General features: G+C 36.5%; 1 pseudogene; it reads right to left on the bottom strand.

The window, feature by feature from the left end:
• Positions 1-400: 400 nt before the first annotated feature.
• LOC139177729 (olfactory receptor 5M9-like) lies at positions 401-1,485 on the bottom strand (annotated as a pseudogene).
• Between the last annotated feature and the right edge of the window lie 8,580 nt (positions 1,486-10,065).

The raw sequence follows: 10,065 nt of genomic DNA on the forward strand, positions 1-10,065 counted from the left end.
ATTATATATTACTTATATTATAAGTAATATTACTTTTAACAAGTGAAGAGCAATTGTATATACAAAATATCCTAAGAAATCATATTCAATTCTTACAAAGATACCTCCAAATTAGCATGTGCTTATCCAAATGTATTTATGAGTTATCTGATGACTACACTTAGCACTATTTTACATACACTGGGACTAACAGTAATAGGTCAGGGTTAGTATTTTTGCATATATAGATAAAGGAGGCTTAGTCCTGAGAGTCCATTCATAGGGAAACCCATCACTGTGTTAGACTGGACCTCATCATATAGTTAAGTGTTGCCTGTACACAGTCTATTTTAAACAGGGAATTTATATGCCTGGACATTTATAACAGGAAGTGGCATACACGGAATTATGTACTGCAGGTTCACTGCCTCAAGTTTGCCTTGATGTTTGCTTTGTTGATCGCCTCTTTCACATCTTTTTTCCTCAAATTGTAGATCATGGGATTCAACATGGGAATCACTGTGGTGTAAAACACAGCCACCATCTTCCCCTGTTCCACAGACTCTTCAGTGGGCCTCCTGAGATACATGAAGATGAGAGTCACATAAAACATGGTAACAGCTGTCAGGTGGGACCCACACGTGGAGAATGCCTTCCTCCTGCCATCGGCAGAGTGCATGCGCAGCACGGCCGCTACAATGAGTGTATAGGAAATAAGAACCACTGAGAGGGAATATGTGAAATTAATCCCAGCAATAACAATCATGGTGTACTCTTTAATGTGGACCCCTCTACAGGCAGTCTTGATAAGAGGAGGGTCAGCACAATAGAAGTGATTGATTCCAAAGTTTGCACAGAAGTACAGGCCATATGTTCACAGTGTACAGATGAGGCTAACAGAGAACCCATAGATGTTCTCTGTTAGCCTAAGAGATGAGATGAGCACAGACAGTCCTGGACATTTTACTGCCATAAAGCAGAGGGTTGCAGATGGCCATATAGTGATCAAAGGCCATCACAGCCAAGATACTTCCATGTGGACAAGGGCTATAAAGAAGTAACACTGCACCAAACACCCCAAAGAGGGAATGGTTTTTGTGTCTGATAGTAAGTTTTCCAGCATCTTCGGAGTGACATTGGAAGAGAACTACACATCCACAAAAGACAAATGAGTCAAGAAAAAGTACATGGGACTCTGAAGCTGGAGGCTGATGCTGATCAAAATAATCATACCAATGTTCCCTATCAGAGTGATCATGTAAACTACTAGAAACACCACAAAAAAAAGAGAACTTGAAGCTCCTGATGACTGGTCAACCCTAGAAGAACAAATTCTGTCACATCTGTGAAATTTGGCATTGCCTTCACTTAGACCCAATCTGAATTGCCTATGGACAAATTAAAAGAAACGAATGGATTTATTTTATTCTTGAAAATTTTGAGTCATGTTTATCAGTATTCTAGTTCAAATAATATAAAAATCAATGTAGACTTTGCACAAAGTTTAATATGAGTATATTATCACATTTATTCCCTTTAATAGGTCTTAGAGGTAATTATTACAATATTTATTAGTTTCTTAACTCTAAAACAGACAATTACATTCATATACTACTAGTATTAGACACTTGTTTTTTTTTCTAAATTATTACAATGATACTAACATCATAGTGTGCTAATAGAAGTAAAGCTAGACTGAGAGTCATCAGAGAATGACCAAATCCATTTCAACATATTGTCTTACAGGAAATGACTTGAGAATATAAATGTAAATATTCATTAAGATCAGACAACCACTTTGTGCTGAACAGGGAATTGATAAGAGTGAATCATTGAAATTCCATTGAATACTATTTTTGTATATGATGGTTGCCTCTCATGGTCAATATTAATACAAATGCACATGCAATTTTAACTTACTCATTTCCCTATGACTTGGAAGATATCCTTTTTGAAAAATGTATTTGTTTACTTATTTTTGGCTGTGCTTGGGCTCCTCTTGGTTGGGGTGTGTGGGCTTCTCACTGCAGTGGCTTCTCTCGTTGTGGAGCACTGACTCTAGGTGAGCAGGCTTAAATAGTTGTGGCTCACAGGTTCTAGAGCGCAGGCTCAATAATTGTGACACTTGGACTTAGTTGCTCCATGGCATGTGGAATCCTCCTCCAACCAGGGGTCGAACTTATGTCCCCTACATTGGTAGGCATATTCTTATCCACTGAGCCACCAAGGAAGTCCAGAAGATATCTTCTTATCTATTCAATTTTATGGGATGATTATTTTAAACCTTGGTCTTACAATCTAGTCATTGACATACTTTTCTACACTATGCCAGCATATGATACAAAAAGCTTTCAACTTATGAAAATCCTAGTCATGTTTTATTTTATTTAGCTATATATTTCACTTGCTTGATTACTGCTGCTTGCAGGATGAGGTAAGAAGTATTTAACAACGCAGACTGTATCAGTTTAACAGTTATCTCAGAGAAGTAAACCTCAAGTGGTTCAATCATCATATCAAAATTATATCAATAGATACATTTGATACACATATAAAATAAAATTCAGGTGCCATGCTTTTAAAACTATTGTCTTATTTCAGATTCTACCGCTTTTCAGCAACAATCCATTATATGTCTAATTATTTATTTTCAAATTCAATGCCATTACCATTTAAATGTTCACAAGGAATGTTTTCTCTGTTTAATACACTTCCTCAGATAAGTCTTCTGAGAAGTAAACTGCTCTGAGTACTTAGGGATGCATCTGTAGGATTAACATTATCTCCGGAATTTAAGATCCCCATAATAATATTGCTTGAAGAGAATATTGTGATATAAGATGGGCTGTAGTTATAATTGCTTATAATAATTCATTTACAAACATCAAACCAATGTTATGTAAAATATATTTGCTATATTTATTATTTATTACATTATATCTAGAAGTAGTGTAAGTTTTGTAATATGAAGTTGAACAAGCTACATGAGATTCTGGTTTGTATCATAATTGATTCTATTTGAAAAGGAGTGAATGAAAAATATAGAAATGAGACAATATAGGGAATGGAACTACTGTGAGAAAAAAACAGAGCATGCTGATAAACACAGAAATAAGAAGAGGCAGGAGGCACACAGTGGTCAAAGATCTCTTCAAAGATGTGACTTTTCAGTTATGGGCAAGTAGCCAGTTATGTAAAAGTATTGAGGAAAAAGAAAATGAAAATACAAATAGTTAGAAGAGGAACTATTTTAAAAAGTGTATAAACTCTATGATTGTTTCCTAGCTCCCTCCAACTAGTAGCAACTCACAATTCAGAAGTTGATTAATCTCTGTAAACTACTTTCCTACCCTGAACTTATTCATATGGGAGTTAAATAAGCCATAGAGAAAATGATTTGGACACATAACATAGTCACTGATATTTCAGTTTGGTCTGGGTTCACCTGTACCCAATATATCATGATCATAGATCTTCTGGCTTCTAAGTGTGGATAAACTAAACCAGATCAGAGTTGCTGATTTTGACTGGGAGATAGAGCTAAGACCAAGAATTTTCATGTATAAAAACTCTTATCTCTGCTTGGTGAATCCATAATTACCTAATTAACAGAGTTTGATTTGGATTATTGGTACAACTAATTATAAGAGGATGAGATGATTAGATAGCATCACCAACTCAGACATGAGTCTGAGCAAACTCTGGGAGATAGTGAAGGACAGAGGAGCCTGGCATGCAGTAGTCCATGGAGTCTCAAATAACAAAATATGACTTAGTGACTGAACAACAAAATTAACTAAATATAAAATATATAAAAAATTATCAAGGCACCTAAGAAACATAAAATAATACTACTTCTCCAATTTCCCTTCCTGTGTGATATGTGGGTTTTCTTCCACTTTTCATAATCATTAGCTCTGTGATAGTAGAGTTTGTCTCATTCATTTTAGAACACTTCAAACTGACTACATTAGTTGTTGTATATTGTAGACTTTCAAGGATAGTCACACATGATTTTTAAGCATCCTGATATCCAGATCAGCTTCATAGAATGCATTACTGTGTCCATAACTAATAAAATCTCTATTAAAACAATTGTTCTGTTATAGTGGCAAAAGTATCAGTTTTAAGGTAAGATAATAGCTAACTTTTCTTGAATACTTACACAATCTTTTATAAGCAAAGGTCCCATAACAGAGGATCTAATTAGCATATCTTTCTAAACAATGAGAAAACTGAAACACTGACAGACAAGAAGCTTTCCTTGGATCAGACATCTACAAATTGGCCAGACTGAAATGCAAACCAATTAATTGAACTCTAGGAATACACTATTAATAACTTATATCACTGCTGCCTCTATGATAACTTTTTCTAATATTCTATTTCTATAAATTTAAAATGCAGTTTGATTTGGTAATTCATGCTTGATGAACAAGAAGAGCTTGGCATGGCCATAGAGCCTGAAAACCAGAATTTTTGGACCACCATTATCTATGCCTCTCAAGGTTAGGTGATCCCATATTCCTAGGGCCAGATGACTGAAGTAACTTCTCATAGAGAGCCACTTTGTTAAATAACTGCACATCATCTTTTAAAGCAATTAAGCATATATAATATATAATTTACAAATTAAAAAAAATCACTTTCATTAACTTTTCAAGAATTTTACACACACACACACAATACAGCAAAGGTTTATTTATTTGTTCAATATAGTGAATGACAGGGAAGCGTGACATACTACAGTCCATGGGATGGCAGAGAGTAGGACACAACTTAGTGACTGAATAATAACCATCATTCCCAATGACACAATACTTTCAATTCCATTCAGATACATTTATTTTTTTATATATTGAAAAACATATTATTTAATTATATTGCTTTCCTTTTATTATACTGATAATATTTAAAATGTGTTTACTAACTTGAAAAATTGTCTATGAATTTCAAGATAATAACATGAATGTTACAGAAAAGATGATACTGGGTGTGAAGAGGATTGAGAAACATTGCTCTCGATGATCTTATACAGACTAGAGTTTGGTAATACTCCTTTCTAATTCCAAGTTTTAGTTATTTAACAATAATTTTATTAAGTCTGGCATGTATTATACTTTCAACTTTATAGTGGAAGACAGTGGGGAAAGCAGATTCCCTCATCAGGCTTTGTTGGATTGCAATTAAGGTACCATGAGCTCGTCTGTCTTGGAGAGTCCTTTGCAGTTTGCAGAGGTTTTCTAGCACCATGATTAGTAAGTCTTTTCACACTATCAGGAATGATATAGAGGGCAGAAGAGGATTAAGTGCTTTGTCTCATACAAGGCATTTATTAATCCACTAATGTGATCTTGCCATTGCACTATGCTCTTTGCACATGTTCTCACCCCTACTAAGTCACTTATTATCCACATTCTACAGTCTAGAAAATTGAAGCTAAGGGAGGCTAAGTATCCAATTTTATACAGCTAGTAAATGGATCTGGGCTTCTCTGGTGGCTCAGACAGTAAAGACTCTGTCTGCAATGCAGGAAACCTGGGTTCGATCCCTGGGTTGGGAAAATCCCCTGGAGAAGGAAATGACAATCCACTCCAGTATTCTTGCCTGGAAAATCTCATGGACAGAGTAGCCTGGTGGGCCCCAGTCCATGGGGTCGCAAAGAGTCGGACCCCAGTGAATATTCTGCCCTAGAAACACAAATAAAGAACACAGCTCTTAGCAAGCTGTTAACCAGGCATACTTGCCTCTGCACATTTCTAACAGAGCAAGCACATATTGACTCTAGGAATCCCCCATCCGGCTGAGCCCTTCTTTCAGCTTCAACTGCAGTTCTTATAACATGTTCAGAAGTCAAGGCTGCTGCAGCAGACAGGACAACAAGACTGTGTAACCCAGGATTCAGGTGATGTGGTCCTCCTACCTCCCTGGCCCTGTGTTCTAAATGTCTTATTCTTCACTGATTTACTTCTGTTTAAAAGTGGTTCAATAAATTATGGGATTTGAGTATCTTAATTTGAGTTGTAAAGATTTCCTGTCCATGACATCTAGGATAGAATGCCTGAATGGTAATTTAGTGTCTGAATAAAGTGCCAAAATGGTAATTTGGAGGTTACCATTGCATCAGGAAAACTTAAACTCTTCCAGAACATTTCAGCAGATACATTTTAAAACACAATGTGAAAATCACTGGTCTTTGTAGAGAAGACATAAAAGGCAAAAGCTGAAGAGCAAAAATTCTTGTAAGTCCCTATGGTAGCAAGATATTTTTATGAATTTTTAGATCAACTATTAACATAAATAATAATATTTCCCATGTATATAATTCCAGACAATAAAACACTGTGATAACAAATAGGTCCACAAGTAAGGTCTCTTCTTCAAAAAAAGGCTAAAAAGTAAAGATGTAACTAGATTAATCTCTATTGCAAAGAGTATAAAATTTGCAGACCTACATTCAGCAGCAACAAAAACAAATGATAATTCCTCACTATTTATAATATAATCTTGAACACTGCACACATTGAGAGCATCTCCCCAAGGAACTATCCAGATAATGATGAAATACATCATAATTAAAATTATAGAAACATCTCAGGAGTAAGGGAAGTTAAGGAGGGTTAATCAGAAGAATGTCTTCTGATAACATTATGTGACCAGTATCCTTAATATCATGGGTATAATCTCTCCCATCTTCACATAGTATAATATCTGCCTCAAGAAAATGCCTCGTGCCTCAGGAAAATATTCTTGGTTTGCATTATACAATGTTGCCCAGTCACTTTCTTTCCTATTGTGCTTTAGTTCTAATAAGCATTATCTTTCAGGCCAAACACAGCAATGCACACCCTATGCATCTCATGGCTGTTGAAGACATCCCAGGTGCCTCAAAAGTACAGATGACATGGAAACATCTAGGGAGAATGAGTACAAGTAGAGGTCATTAGTGGAGAAATTGATTGTAGTAGAACAATTTATCAGTGAACTTGGGCTCTTTTGGGAGTCAATAGAGCATCAACTCGGAAAAGGTAATGGCACCCAACTCCAGTACTCTTGCCTGGAAAATCCCATGGATGGAGGAGCCTGGTGGGCTGCAGTCCATGGGGTCGCGAAGAGTCAGACATGACAGAGTGACTTCACTTTCACTTTTCACTTTCATGCATTGGAGAAGGAAATGGCAACCCACTCCAGTGTTCTTGCCTGGAGAATCCCAGGGACAGGGGAGCCTAGTGGGCTGCCTTCTATGGGTTCACACAGAGCCAGACACAACTGAAGCGACTTAGCAGCAGCAGCAGCAACAGAGCATCAACTTCAATGTCAGTTAGATCGGAAATAAAATCTTAACTCTGCACCATAATTAACTACCTGTCTTTGGAAAAGTAAGGATTCTCAGTTTCAAAGTTCATCTGTAGAAAAAGGAAATTGCTGTCTCACAGTGAGGTGTGGGGATTGCAGTAACATTAGGGAATTCTTAGCACAACACCTGTCTCTGATGAAGCAGTCAAAAAATTGAAATGACCTGTAAGTTTTCACCTATGAACAGTTCACAAGATCTCGCCACCTATTTGTGATTGTGATCAGTATTATCTCTGTGTTGAAGGGTAAAAAACAAAACAAACAAACAAACAACAACAACAAAAAAAAAACTATGTAAAATAATACTGAGGTTCAGTTTTTTCCGCAAAATATAGATAGCAGGGGCTTCCCTGGTGGCTCAGATTGAAAAGAGTCTGCCTGAAATGCAAGAGACCCAGGTTTGATCCCTGAGTCCTGAAGATCCTCTGGAAAAAGGAATGGCTATCCACCCCAGTATTCTTGGTGCTTCTGATGGCTCAGACATTAAAGATAGGTAGCAGGTTAAAGAATCTGAATGGAAACCAAGATTCTTCATAAACTCCCATTTGTACTACCTCAATTTTGCTGGAAAATCATGGACAGAAAAATACTCAGGTAAAGTTTTCCTCTGCATTCTTCACTGCCAAAAGATCCCAGACTCCTTAGTTCCTTGTCACCTTTTATGGAGAAACTGCATAAGGCAAACTCATTGGCACCAGATTATTGTAACTTAACTTGCACTCCCTCGAGAAAAAGGGAATTTAATACAAGAAAGAATTGTGTGTGTGAGTGTGTCTGTATGTGTTTGTGTGTGTGTTAAAGAGAGAGAGAGCAAGGAAGAGAGTCAAGGTTAAATACATTTTATAATAGAGATGCTTAACTATAAAAAAAATTGATAGATATATAAATAAATGTATGAATGAGAAAAATTTTTTAAAGTGCTTTACAAAACTATCCTGAATTTTCTGGAAATGGAAATTTAAAACTGTTTTAAATTATCCAAAAGAATCCAGATTTGGGGAGATTTTGAACCATAAGTGTGATCTTGGAGATCATATACTTCATCCTAAAAACTGACTGGATGAATGACACAAAATGAGTGGTTCAAGGTCACCCACAAATTAGTTTGAAAATTGGAAACTAAAACCAGGAACATGACTTAACCAAGGACCTTGACATCATCATTCTTCATGCAACACTGAAAAAAATCTCAAAAGAGTAGAGAAAGTGGTTCACTTTAAAAAAAAAAAAAAAAAAAAAAGAGGTTACAAAGATTATCCAAATCCACTTGCCAAATTCACTTGCTAAATTCAGACTTAAACTGAAGAAAATAAGGACAACCACTAGACCATTCAGCTATGACCTAAGTCAAATCCCTTACAGTAATACAGGGGAAGTGACAAATAGATTCAAGGGATTAGGTCTGATAGAGTGCCTAAAGAAGTATGCACGGAGGTTCATGACATTGTACAGAAGGCAGGGATCAAAATGATACCCAAGAAAAAGCAGTGCAAAAACACAAAATGGTTGTTTGATAAGGCTTTACAAATAGTTGAGAAGAGAAGTGAAAGTCAAAGGAGAAAAGGAAATATATACTCATTCAAGTCCAGAGGTCCAAAGAATAGCAAGGAGAGATAAGAAAGCCTTACTCAGCTATCAGTGCAAAGAAATAGAGGAAAACAACAGAATGGGAAAACCTAGAGATCATTTCAAGAAAATTAGAGAAACCAATAAAATATTTCATGCAAAGAGGAGCACAGTAAAGGACAGAAGTGGTATGTACCTAACAGAAGCAGAAGATATTGAGAAGAGGTGGCAAGAATACACAGAAGAACTGTACAAAAAAGATCTTCATGACCCAGATAATCACGATGGTGTAATCACTCACCTAGAGCAGACATCCTGGAAGGCGAAGTCAAGTGGGCCTTAGGAAGCATCACTATGAACAAAGCTAGTGGAGACGATGGAATTCCAGTTGAGCTATTTCAAATCCTGAAAGATGATGCTGTGAAAGTGCTGAGCTCAATATGCCAGCAAATTTGGAAAACTCAGCAGTGGCCTTGGGACTGGAAAATACCAGTTTTTGTTCCAATCCCAAACAATGGCAATGCCTAAGAATGTGCAAACTACCGCACAATTGCATTCATCTTACATGCGAGTTAAATAATTCTCAAAATTCTCCAAGCCAGGCTAAGGCAATACATGAAACATGAACTTCCAGATGTTCAAGTTGATTTTAGAAAAGGCAGAAGAACCAGAGATCAAATTGCCAACATCCTTTGGATCATTGAAAAAGCAAGGGAGTTCCAGAAAAAAAAAAAAAAAAACAGAAAACATAACAAAAAACATCTATTTCTGCTTTAATGGCTATGCCAAAATCTTTGACTGTGTGGATAACAATAAATTGTGGAAAATTCTGAAAGAGATGGGAATCCCAGGCCACTTGACCTGCCTCTTGAGAAATCTATATGTAGGTCAGGAAGCAACAGTTAGAGCAGGACATGGAACAATAATATGGTTCCAAATCAGGAAAGGAGTCTGTCAAAGTTGTATCTTGTCACCCTGCTTATTTAACTTCTATGCAGAGTACATCATGAGAAATGCTGGGCTGGAAGAAGCACAAGCTAGAATCAAGATTTCTGGGAGAAATATCAACATCCTCAAATATACAGATGATACCACCCTCATTTCAGAAAGTGAAGAAGAACTAAAAAGCCTCTTGATGAAAGTGAAAGAGGAAAGTGAGAAGGT

The sequence above is a fragment of the Bos indicus genome, chromosome 19, assembly GCF_029378745.1.
Source record: "Bos indicus isolate NIAB-ARS_2022 breed Sahiwal x Tharparkar chromosome 19, NIAB-ARS_B.indTharparkar_mat_pri_1.0, whole genome shotgun sequence".
In the NCBI taxonomy this organism is placed as follows: Eukaryota; Metazoa; Chordata; class Mammalia; order Artiodactyla; family Bovidae; genus Bos; species Bos indicus.